This window comes from Notothenia rossii (genome assembly GCF_949606895.1).
Source record: "Notothenia rossii genome assembly, contig: scaffold_461, whole genome shotgun sequence".
Lineage (NCBI taxonomy): Eukaryota > Metazoa > Chordata > Actinopteri > Perciformes > Nototheniidae > Notothenia > Notothenia rossii.
Window position 1 is genome coordinate 1,798 of NW_027639514.1, and position 13,088 is coordinate 14,885.

Genomic DNA, 13,088 nt, shown 5'->3' on the forward strand with positions numbered 1-13,088 from the left:
GGTTCAACATGTAAGAAGTAGAAAGTACAGGTATTTGTGTTCAACATGTAAGAAGTAGAAAGTACAGGTATTTGAGTTCAAAATATAAGAAGTAGAAAGTACAGGTATTTGAGTTCAACATGTAAGAAGTAGAAAGTACAGGTTTTTGAGTTCAACATGTAAGAAATAGAAAGTACAGGTTTTTGAGTTCAACATGTAAGAAGTAGAAAGTACAGGTATTTGTGTTCAACATGTAAGAAGTAGAAAGTACAGGTATTTGAGTTCAACATGTAAGAAGTAGAAAGTACAGGTATTTGTGTTCAACATGTAAGAAGTAGAAAGTACAGGTATTTGTGTTCAACATGTAAGAAGTAGAAAGTACAGGTATTTGTGTTCAACATGTAAGAAGTAGAAAGTACAGGTATTTGTTTTCAACATGTAAGAAGTAGAAAGTACAGGTATTTGAGTTCAAAATATAAGAAGTAGAAAGTACAGGTATTTGTGTTCAACATGTAAGAAGTAGAAAGTACAGGTATTTGTGTTCAACATGTAAGAAGTAGAAAGTACAGGTATTTGTGTTCAACATGTGAGAAGTAGAAAGTACAGGTATTTGGGTTCAAAATGTAAGAAGTAGAAAGTACAGGTATTTGAGTTCAACATGTAAGAAGTCAAAGTAAAAAGTCGTCAGAAAAATAAGTAGTGGAGTAAAGTACTGATACCAGAAACATGTACTTAAGTGCAGTAACGAAGTATTTGTACTCCACTACTTCCCACCTCTGCCTGCACGACACCTACACCCTGATCCCTTTGACCTTCAATGAATGTTTGAATCTAAGTTTCTCCTTCCTCCTCCTCAGACTCCCGGGCTGGAGAGGGCGCTCCGAGGACGGTGGACCACGCGGTGATCGGGGGGGTCGTGGCCGTGGTGGTGTTCGCCATGCTCTGTCTACTCATCGTGCTGGGACGCTACTTCGCAAGACACAAAGGTACTGAGCCGTAAATATATATATTTATTTATATCAGCTTCATAAAGAAGGCTTTTATTAAAGTACAGCTGCATGGGGACGAATAATGTTCACAGCAAATACAAGTATGGACAGTAGCTGGAAAAGTTATCGTGTACAGATGGTTAAACAGCAACGACTTGACTCAATAACACACATGAACTGCCCTAAATGACCAGCAAACACAAACCATACTATTGCAGACCGTAATACCGTATTATAGAAATCTGCAGTTTCTACTCTGCCTGTCCTCGAATGAACACGGGATTTACTGCTTGATTTACCCAAGTTATCTTTTTTTTGAAACTGAAATACAGGAACAAAACATATAGGTACAGATAGTTATGAGTAACATTATCACTGCACACAGAATAAACACACAAACAGTAGATCTCCCAGCATTGCTTTCAGCTGACTTAATATATAAACAAACAAACGCTTGAATTTAATAATGATGGCAAACTTTAAGAACAGCTTCTCAAAACATGTGAAACAAAGAAAGGAATGTGAACTGATGCTTGTATATATGGAAACAACTGTTTTAACACATTGTTAAATGGTGTTAAATGCATTTCTTGAACCATTTAGTACCTCTTGAAATGCTCAGGAATATTCCCTTTACCTGAAAGTATGTTATGAATAAAAGCACATATTGAATAACTGTCGATGTATACGATTCAGAACAACTACTCCGCAGCGTACCTCTTAAACACAGATTGTTCCTATAAAGCTTATTAGCTGAAGCCGCTTCACTTTGGAAAAATATATTTAAAAACCTTCGACTACATCCTTCACTAATAACAGAGAGGCTTTTGATAAAGTGTTGCTGCTGGTGAGTGAAATGACACGCCGTCCTGCTGAATACATAACACCATCTGTATGCTGTCCTCATAACACAGAAATGATTATAATCTATAACAAATTTCACACTTTGATATTTCTTACACGGGAAGGAAATGGCTCGTATGCATGCGGCGCTTTGCAGGGGAAGCACTGTAAATGAGGCTGTTTAAAGGTGTGGGATACTATGTGATGGTGGTCTTCAGTCAGATGATCAGAAAGGAGACGGGCGGCTCTGAAACACACTGCGTTAAACTGGAGTAAGGCTCATTATCTACAGGAGTCTGTGTGAAAGCTGCACAAAGCTTTATTTATAACTGAACGCACTTTCTTCAGAAGTTCAACATCCAACGCACGGCCATTTAATGCAGTACATACACCAGATTGACCTCAGAGAAACATTATAATACACATTAAATAATAATGATAGCAGCGTGTCCGTAGGGTCTTAAAAAGACAATGAAGGCTATTAAAAAGTATTAAAGGGCATTTTCCAAGGTGTTACATTTTGTTGCTTGTCTTCAATAAGTATATAAATTGTCCAAAGAGGTTGTATTCTACAGTCTGCCTGAATGTAATCATTGCGTAGGTGTGTAGTGTGATTCTGTGTAGTTTATTTATGGCATCCCGTTGGGTTTGACGTCATCTGAACAGGACATCGCACGCTCACTGCTTGATAGCACGCGAAGGTCCGTTTACGCCGGTTATTAAACAACATCGTTTGTTAAACGACATCGTTATGGGGAAATGCAAGTCTGCGTCCAAATGGCTGGAAGATAAGGAGGAAGGACAATCAATACTGTGTATAGTCAATGTGAGGTAAAGTGTGTCGCCAAGGTAACCGGTTAGAACTCAAAGTGGCGATGAGGTCTTAAAATGTATGGAAAGGGTTCAAAGATCCAAATATACTTAAAGTTCAAAATGTTCCAAATATACTTAAAGTTCAAAAAATACTTAAAGTTCAAAAAATACTTAAAGATCCAAAAATACCGTAAATTCCAAAAATACCTAAAGTTCCAAAAATACTTAAAGTTCCAAAAATACCACAAATGGTTGGAAGATAAGGAGGAAGGTCAATCAATACTGTATATAGTCAATGTGAGGTAAAGTGTGTCGCCAAGGTAACCGGTTAGAACTCAGTGGCGATGAGGTCTTAAAATGTATGGAAAGGGTTCAAAGATCCAAATATACTTAAAGTTCCAAAAATACCGTAAATTCCAAAAATACTTAAAGTTCCAAAAATACTTAAAGTTCTAAAAATATTTAAAGTTTCAAATATACTTAAAGTTCCAAAAATACCGTAAATTCCAAAAATACTTAAAAGTTCCAAAAATACAGCAAATGGTTTGAAGATAAGGAGGAAGGACAATCAATACTGTATATAGTCAATGTGAGGTAAAGTGTGTCGCCAAGGTAACCGGTTAGAACTCCAAGTGGAGATGAGGTCTTAAAATGAATGGAAAGGGTCTTCAAAAGGGTCTTACATTTGACTTCAGGATTCCTGCGTATACCCTGTGATAGGAATAATGATGATGATAATAAATAATAATAATAATAGATAGATAGTTATAATACTAATAATGATGATGATGATAATAACAACACATTTGTTTGCTTTTAAAAGCTACTCAAATACATGTTCAAATTAATAAATTATCAGATGTGTGATTCTGCATTCAGTAGAATAAAATATAGGTATAGTATTTGTTTAGAGCAAGATGACATTTTATTTAGAAACCAAATGTAATTGTGCCTTTGTTAATGGACTGTACCAAATAGTACCAAAAGTACTTATTTTGCGTAATGGCTCTGTTCAGAATCAAATACAGCTCTGGAACAAATTAAGAGACCACTTCAAACTTTTCTTGAATCTCAATCTCTACATGTATGGCTTCCATTGCAGAGTCTGTTGAATTCAAACAAAGAGAAATGTCGCCCGTAGTAAAAAGAATAACATAAAAAAAGGTTAATCTCACTCAAACACCAACCTATATATAGCAAAGCCAGAGAAACTGATAAGGCTCCAGTGGTCTCTATGTTTATTCAAAAAAACGAAAACGCTGGTTCGAGGGGGGGGGGTGATGAAACGCTGGTTCGAGGGGCCCCCAATGAATGTTTGCCTAGGGCCCCCACGACTCTAGGATCGCCACTGCAGCTACAGTGTAGAAATGGCAATGCAACATAGTTATATAAGACATTAAACAATAAAACACATACAAAAATGCAAAGTAAAATAAAAATAGCGCATAAAGAAACGGTAGAATAGAATAGTGCAGATTATGTTGGAGACCATCTGCCATCGTTGCCATTTCTACATTCCTAATGTAAGAGCCTTTGAATCTTTAAATCTTGAATATGTATAAACGATTCTGAAAAGGGCCATCATTACGATATTATATTGTGTATTAGCTAATAATCTGAGTCTGTAAAGTAACAGATACATGTAGTAAGAAGTATAATAACTCGAGGATGATTGCAGTTAAACAAATGTAGAGATTTTTAAAAGTAGAATGAAACAAAACATTGAAAAGTAGTAAAACATGTATTACTTCCCAGGTCAGCAGCACCTTGTTTCCATCTATTCAAAGGATCTTTTGTAGGTTTTAAAATATCTATTTGAAGTGCCCTTCCTCCTTCGATCAGGAATTTTGCCTTTGTTATCAACCTCCGCTGCGACACAATATGAATACATCTGGTGAATTAAGTTTGAAGGGGCCCGCTGCCTCCTTTTCTTTCCTCCTCTGAACTTGACAAGGTTAATTTGGAGGTGTGAGACACACTCAAGATCATTTCAGAACCCGTGCCAATTTGAATGAAAGGAGGATGTATAATCTGAATATTACAGCGGGCTGGTTTGTGTTAAATAAAATGGCCGTGTGTCGAAGGATTTACTTAATTAGGTGCTGTGGGATGAAGAGGTCTAATCTTTTGTATGATCTACACACAGTAGGCTATTGCAAGAGAGTAATGGGTTATTTTTATGTAGTGTCTCTACTTTAAAGAGTCCTCTCCTGCTGATGTTCAGCTGTATATCAGTATGTAGTGTCTCTACTTTAAAGAGTCCTCTCCTGCTGATGTTCAGGTGTATATCAGTATGTAGTGTCTCTACTTTAAAGAGTCCTCTCCTGCTGATGTTCAGGTGTATATCAGTATGTAGTGTCTCTACTTTAAAGAGTCCTCTACTGCTGATGTTCAGGTGTATATCAGTATGTAGTGTCTCTACTTTAAAGAGTCCTCTCCTGCTGATGTTCAGGTGTACATCAGTATGTAGTGTCTCTACTTTAAAGAGTCCTCTCCTGCTGATGTTCAGGTGTATATCAGTATGTAGTGTCTCTACTTTAAAGAGTCCTCTCCTGCTGATGTCCAGGTGTATATCAGTATGTAGTGTCTCTACTTTAAAGAGTCCTCTCCTGCTGATGTTCAGGTGTATATCAGTATGTAGTGTCTCTACTTTAAAGAGTCCTCTCCTGCTGATGTTCAGGTGTATATCAGTATGTAGTGTTTCTACTTTAAAGAGTCCTCTCCTGCTGATGTCCAGGTGTATATCAGTATGTAGTGTCTCTACTTTAAAGAGTCCTCTCCTGCTGATGTACAGGTGTATATCAGTATGTAGTGTCTCTACTTTAAAGAGTCCTCTCCTGCTGATGTTCAGGTGTATATCAGTATGTAGTGTCTCTACTTTAAAGAGTCCTCTCCTGCTGATGTTCAGGTGTATATCAGTATGTAGTGTCTCTACTTTAAAGAGTCCTCTACTGCTGATGTTCAGGTGTATATCAGTATGTAGTGTCTTTACTTTAAAGAGTCCTCTCCTGCTGATGTTCAGGTGTATATCAGTATGTAGTGTCTCTACTTTAAAGAGTCCTCTCCTGCTGATGTTCAGGTGTATATCAGTATGTAGTGTCTCTACTTTAAAGAGTCCTCTACTGCTGATGTTCAGGTGTATATCAGTATGTAGTGTCTCTACTTTAAAGAGTCTTCTCCTTCTGATGTCCAGGTGTATATCAGTATGTAGTGTCTCTACTTTAAAGAGTCCTCTCCTGCTGATGTTCAGGTGTATATCAGTATGTAGTGTCTCTACTTTAAAGAGTCTTCTCCTTCTGATGTTCAGGTGTATATCAGTATGTAGTGTCTCTACTTTAAAGAGTCCTCTCCTGCTGATGTTCAGGTGTATATCAGTCTGTAGTGTCTCTACTTTAAAGAGTCCTCTCCTGCTGATGTTCAGGTGTATATCAGTATGTAGTGTCTCTACTTTAAAGAGTCCTCTCCTGCTGATATTCAGGTGTATATCAGTATGTAGTGTCTCTACTTTAAAGAGTCCTCTCCTGCAGATGTTCAGGTGTATATCAGTATGTGTCTCTACTTTAAAGAGTCCTCTCCTGCTGATGTTCAGGTGTATATCAGTATGTAGTGTCTCTACTTTAAAGAGTCCTCTCCTGCAGATGTTCAGGTGTATATCAGTATGTAGTGTCGATTTGTTTTTGGATCGTGGGAAACGGTATTTCGATCTCTCTGTCTTTACACACAAACTGAAAGATTGAAAATAAAGTTGACTTTGAGCCCTGGATATTACCTAGTCACTGACGCTGTCCTTCTTCTTCCTCCTCCTCTTCCTCTTCCTCCTCTTCTTCAGGTACCTACTTCACACATGAAGCCAAAGGAGCAGACGACGCCGCGGACGCAGACACAGCCATCATCAACGCAGAGGGGGGGCACACCAACTCAGACGAAAAGAAGGAATACTACATCTAAAGAGGACCCCAACCCTCAGTGCAGCGCCCCGCTTTATGGAGCTGTTTCTGGGGCAAGAGGTGGAGGGAAAGAAGGGTGGAGATGGAGGTGGAGTTTGTTCAGGATAGAGGGGTTTCAAGGAGAGAAAGAAGGCCTGGTTTCAAACCGTTGTTTAGTCTAGTCTGCAGATGTAGATGGAATGTTTTGTGTGTAAAAAAAAAAAATCAAAAATCAAAAATCAAACAAAAAGGACAAAAAATGGGAGTAGGGTTTTTTTCGGAGGCGGAGTTGGAGGAAGGGGTTTTGAGGGGATTTGGCGTGCATTGCCAGAAAAATCACTGTAGAGAGCTTCACCATTCGACACCTCCCTAACTGCTGGTACGGATTTTATTTAGTTCAACCATTTGCAGAAAATTCTGTGCCTTGTTCTATCCATACTTTGGATTTGTGTTCATTTCCCCCCTTTCATCTCCTCATCGATGTGCTGTTGGCTTTTTGTATGAGAGTAAAAATTACACAGCCACTTTATTCATTTCCCCCCTAAATGTGTCCGCACTCACACACTGCTAAACTCTTTCCAGTATACTGTGATTTGTCTCAAGCCATTGCTCCCTTCTCTCGTTATTTAAGTTTCGACAGCTCCAGAAATGCATGGAATGCTTCACATATCATTGTACAAAGAACATAATGAGAAACAGGTTTCGTGTACTGTATATTCTCCCCCTGAACACACTCAAAACATAATCAAAAAGAAGGCAGCGAAGGATAATACGAAATGATTTTTATTGGTGTTTGCAACCTCAGAGGAGATCTCTTAAGTGATCCTTTTGAAGCGAATATTTTCCTCACCGTGCTGCCATTTCAATATTTTTATTTCCTCCTCTCTTTTAGTCTATGATCGGTTTTCGCACCAGCTTTAATTGAGTTGTGATGATGAGATTCAATTGATTTCCATCTGCTCTTACAAATGGTTTTTAAATTGTTTTTCTTGGCGCACTCTCAGTCAAGATGGCTCACTAATACGGAAAAATTGGTGTTAAAATTGTCCAAAAGATGTATTGTACATAACTTTAACACACAAAAATAACTGAAACGGCAAAATGAATTTATTTCAGGAAGCTTCACAAAACATCCTCCCTACACAGAATCCAATGTAAATCAAGCCAATGGAATCACAGCTGTATATTACACTAATCCTTACTAAGAAATATTTTTTACTAGAATTACAATGTGTGGATTTCATCTTGTCACACTCATTGTGTTTGGGAGAGTTCATGTCTTCACACTGAAGAGACAGGCCAGTCTTTCCACTTCCATCTCGACATACATTTTGCTTTAAATGCAGCAGCTTGAGTACGTAAACGGTTGATCGTTTTCTGCATGTTTGTACGTGCTAAAACTCGTTTATTTTTGCTTCTCTATCTATGTATCACCTGCCAGAAGTGAATAAGGTTCTCTTAGTGCTGCTGATAATTGAATATACCAGGGACATCCTTCAAAAGTGGAAACAAGTAGTAAAATTGGCCACTCAAAAATCCAAGATGGCGGCATTTTCAATGATGGCTTGGAAATGTCATTTTTTGTTGCCATAAAAATCACTTTCACTTGCCCTGTATTAAGAATCTTGGTCTCAAATCATAACATTTTGACCACAAAGAAACCAAATTCAGACGTCATGAATTATACAAAAGTTTATTTTTACCATTTCTAAGCCATAACATCAACGTAATCTGCCAATGGAAAACTGAGTAGCCCAACATGCGTGGTAGTGGAGATGGTTGATTTGTGCGTGTAGAAGTGTAGTAGTACTGGTGACATAATGGTGTTCATTGTGGGCTAACTAGTTTTGCTAACATAAAATACTGGTATTAGTGTTGTTTAGTGTCCCAGATGCTTTCTAATAAGCCCCACATTTTAACATAATGAATATAAAATGACAGAAAAAAGCTCTGAAGAAGTTTTTTATTAATCAATTTGACTCCCCTATTGGCAATAACATATCATTCAATCCCAAAATCACCAAAATGTATCCAGTTCACTTGGCTGGAAATGGCGGCCATCTTGGAAAACGGTCGCAACTTTGAAAATTCAAGTGGCTTTTTTAAATGAATGACCCCAGAGGGATGACAATTGACATGTTGGAGCTTGTATCCACTTCTGAGAGATTGTTACAGCTATCTGCAGCACTAGGTGTTTCTCTGGAGCACTGAGGAATGCAAAAAGTAATTAATTATTTTGATGGAAATTAATACACAGGTTGAGCTCCGAGGTCGTAAACCATGGTTGCATTAATGCACTGGCTTCTTAACATGGCAACGAGGGTGTGTTCATGGCATTGTTTGTCTTAATTATGTGTTCACACAGCAAGAAGCGTGCATAATGACTCTCCAAATGATCAAGGTTTGCACCGTCAGAGCTTGGATCAGGCTTTTCGTGTCATTGTAAAAACCATTTAAAACGATAAACATATCATCAAACCCAACAGTGGCTGCAACCATTTATGAATGTTTTGTTCTTCAACGTTTAAAAGCTAGCATCTTTAGAGTGGTGTAGGAATGAGTCCTAAAACCTGGTAATGAGTTAGCATTTTACAACTACGTCTGGTGGTTAATACAAGCTGAAGAGATTTTACCTCTATGAAAAATAATTGTCAGTAAATACCCAACTTGTTGATTTAAAAACAGCGGTTGCCAACAAGTGTCTAAATGAGACGACAAAAAATTGAAAAGATGGCGGCATTTTCAAGATGGCCTCCAATGATGGCTTGGACATTTCATTTTTTATTTCAAATCATAAACTTTTGACCACGAAGAAACCAAATTCAGACGTCAGGAATTACTCAGAAGTGAGATTTTCCTTTTGAACAAAACGTCTAAGTTACAAACGTTTGTCTGCCACAGATCATCCTTTTTGCTAAATACCTAAATCCAATGGGAAAAAACAATTGGCTTTTTGTCGAGGGAACCCTTGCGATGCTAACTTCGGCACCTTCCCACAAAGTTACTTCGTGACTGCACCACTCTATAGGATAAACCATATCAAATCTGTAGATAGAAATCCGTCAATACCAATCATATCTAGTGATGAAACATTTGTCACGAGTATGTCACTTACCAGTACGAGGTTATGGTATTTCTTGCTGTGTGGACACTTAAAAGTCTCAATTGCCATGTTTGATTGGAGTTTCCCAATGTGCAACAAACATTAACAACGTGATAGCTTTAATATATCATTCTCATGCATGAAGGCTTTCCGTATTAAGACATGGGGTCGTACAAAGGGAGGTGAAGAGGTTTCTTGTGAAGTGCATTAGATAATCGCCTGAAAATCTGTGCATTTTCTTAAATTTGTTTGATATTTTATCATGCAGCCGTAGTGATTGGTGGGAGCTGTTTTCTATTAGATATAGGGGGACTACAGGAGTGTCCAAAACTCTACATGCCTCTGTTAAAAACGTGATTTAATTTAAATTCTGTACTCGTAAAAGGAATTACCACTAAGTTCACACTGTATGCTGATGACACTGCTGTTTTGTGTTTGGATGGGTTTGGGGTGGGGGAAGGGTTTCTGATTAGGTTTTGATGTTTTCCAGTCTGATGTCTGATCAAACTATTAACTGACTTGTTATCGTTCATTTATGAATCACAGAGCAGATGCCACTTCACGTGTAGGACTGAGATTGTGTGATTTGTATTTTACAGCGAGCGCTATTTCGCTTCGGTGGCTGCTTCCATTTTCAATCAAACTTCAAAATATGTCTTACCAATGAATAAATAGATCTGAATATTGTCTTCTTCCTGAAGGGTGCGTTCACACCGGATGTGTAGTGGAGATTTGAGTTTAACCACGGCGTAATTTGTGTTTACTCCAACTAGACGTGCTGGCGAGGAGGCGGGGCTTAAGTCAATGTAGATACCAACAACAAATTGAACATATTTCGCCGTAGTAAATACGGATATAAATTACTAAATCCATGAATTAATGCTTAAGCAAGTTTTTCCACAAGAAGGCAGGCAAACACTTTAAACATCTTTGTGTTCTGAATAGAGTTTGGACCATTCAGGCTAGGCTAAGCTAACGTTGACTTGACATGTTATCCAGTGTGAACGCACCATAAGGAATTAATATTTACTTTGTTCCATTTTTTTTTTCTGGTAGGATCAGGAGTGTTTCTCCAAATGTTTGACCAACCATTCATTTACAAAAAGTTACAAAAAAAACAACATTCAAGTAGATATTCAGGAAAGATGACGATTCAATTTGGATGAATTAGCATAATGATAGTTTAGGCTACTGTATGTGTCATTTTATTTTATATTAAATTCCCAGTAAAGTGGGATATAAAAAAGGTCTCACAGTGTAGTTTCTCCACATTAAATGAATTTGTCCTGTCTCTGGTTCATGCGTTGCTAAATGATGTGACTGCATCTCAGGTAGAATGCAAAGTTTTAGGCCCCACCAAATCACATAAAAGCAAGTACAATGCATCCTCATCAAGTGCAACATGTTATTTTAGATCCAAGAGGCAAACATTTGGTGGTATTTTGCATATATGTTGTACATGTTTCCTGTATTTTTCTTAATATTTGGTGCACTGTAAAAGATGTGTTGAGTATTGCTTTGTGTTGACATAGGTCATAAAGAGTACACTGTTTATTGGAATGAAGCAGGATCAGAAAACTTGTTGTGGCTGTACTTCTACTACTTCTACTTCTTCTTCTTCTGTCACTATCCTCGCACCACCGCCTTTGGAAGCACGTTTGAATCCCGAAAAAGTTCTGATAGTGTCACCAGTCATTGTTTTTAGATTGATTCCTTTATGTCTCTCTGCTGTTCTTGGGAAATGTTAATGTGTATTAATGGAGAAAAAGGAGTTCCACATTCCCATACACATTTTGTATTGGTTCATAAATAGACATTTTTACAAAAACAATGAAGAGTTCTTGTCTTAATAAAAAAGAAAAGATATTAATGTCCAAAATAATCAGTGTTGGTATTGTTTTTTACTCTAAATGTTAATGTTTTATGACGATGCACAACAGCTTTGTAGAGGAAATGTCGCCGTGCCAGGAATTAGCATCTCCCTGGTTCCCTCCACCAAAATCCAATGGTATTTTCCCATTGGATTTTGGGTTATTGCAGAAAATAATCTCTGTGTCAAACAAACGTTTATGACACTTACACATGCAGGGATAATCTCCACATATTAAAACCTCTTTGTGATTTTTTGTAGTAAAAAGCTAACGTTAGGCTACAAAGGAACTACATCACGGTCACATGACTTCACGTCACCACCACTAAGCTAACGGTGGCTAATGTTGGGCTATAAAGGAACTACAGCACGGTCACATGACTTCACGTCACCACCACTAAGCTAAAGGCGGCTAATGTTGGGCTATAAAGGAACTACAGCACGGTCACATTACTTCACGTCACCACCGCTGAGCTAACGGTGGCTAATGTTGGGCTATAAAGGAAGTACAGCACGGTCACATGACTTCACATCACCACCGCTAAGCTAAAGGTGGCTAATGTTGGGATATAAAGGAACTACAGCACGGTCACATTACTTCACGTCACCACCGCTAAGCTAAAGGTGGCTAATATTGGGCTATAAAGGAACTACAGCACGGTCACATGACTTCACGTCACCACCGCTAAGCTAAAGGCGGTTAATGTTGGGCTATAAATAAACTACAGCACGGTCACATGACTTCACGTCACCACCACTAAGCTAAAGGTGGCTAATATTGGGCTATAAAGGAACTACAGCACGGTCACATGACTTCACGTCACCACCGCTAAGCTAAAGGCGGTTAATGTTGGGCTATAAAGAAACTACAGCACGGTCACATGATTTCACGTCACCACCGCTAAGCTAAAGGTGGCTAATGTTGGGCTATAAAGGAACTACAGCACGGTCACATGACTTCACGTCACCACCGCTAAGCTAAAGGTGGCTAATGTTGGGCTATAAGGTATAGAGTATATAGTATTGGTCGGATCTCAAACATTTTTCACATGTGGCCCTAATCTTCTTTGTTAAATATACACCATCCCATTCAGATGATCAGTTTAAATCTTAAAACTTTTTAAAACTTTTTAAAATATCTTGTCTTCCTTGGTGAAAGCTCCTTTTTCTATCTAAAGTGAACCTTGGCAGGGGTCGATGTCATGAAATCTTTACCACATGCATAAACCAGTGTGAACACGTAGTATAAAGCAGGCGCTCCTAATTAACACAAATATAGGGTAATACCTTGCGGAGCACCGTGAAAGCCTGAATACATTCGACAGGGTTTATATTCTGGAAATCAATCTCTGCTTTCCTGCGCAGTGAAACTTTTTTTAACTAACATCTTAAATAAATCAAAGTATTGATTCCCAACAAAGCAGATTTGGGGCAAGCTATCTGTCATGGAAACGTGTATTCCTACAATTCATATGTAATGCTCAACATGAGTCAAGCTGTACTTTGGACATTAACACACCCATAATATTCGGCATTCAATAGATGACTTGAGGAAGATATTATCT

The 13,088-nt window shown here is 38.1% G+C and overlaps 1 long non-coding RNA gene across 1 annotated transcript; it reads left to right on the top strand.

Annotated features, from left to right (window-relative positions):
* The first annotated feature begins 609 nt into the window (after positions 1 to 609).
* On the top strand, positions 610 to 11,535 carry LOC307027739. The gene is made up of 2 exons (XR_013804734.1): positions 610 to 965; positions 6,454 to 11,535. It is a non-coding gene; the product is annotated as an uncharacterized lncRNA (long non-coding RNA).
* The last annotated feature ends 1,553 nt before the right edge of the window (positions 11,536 to 13,088 follow it).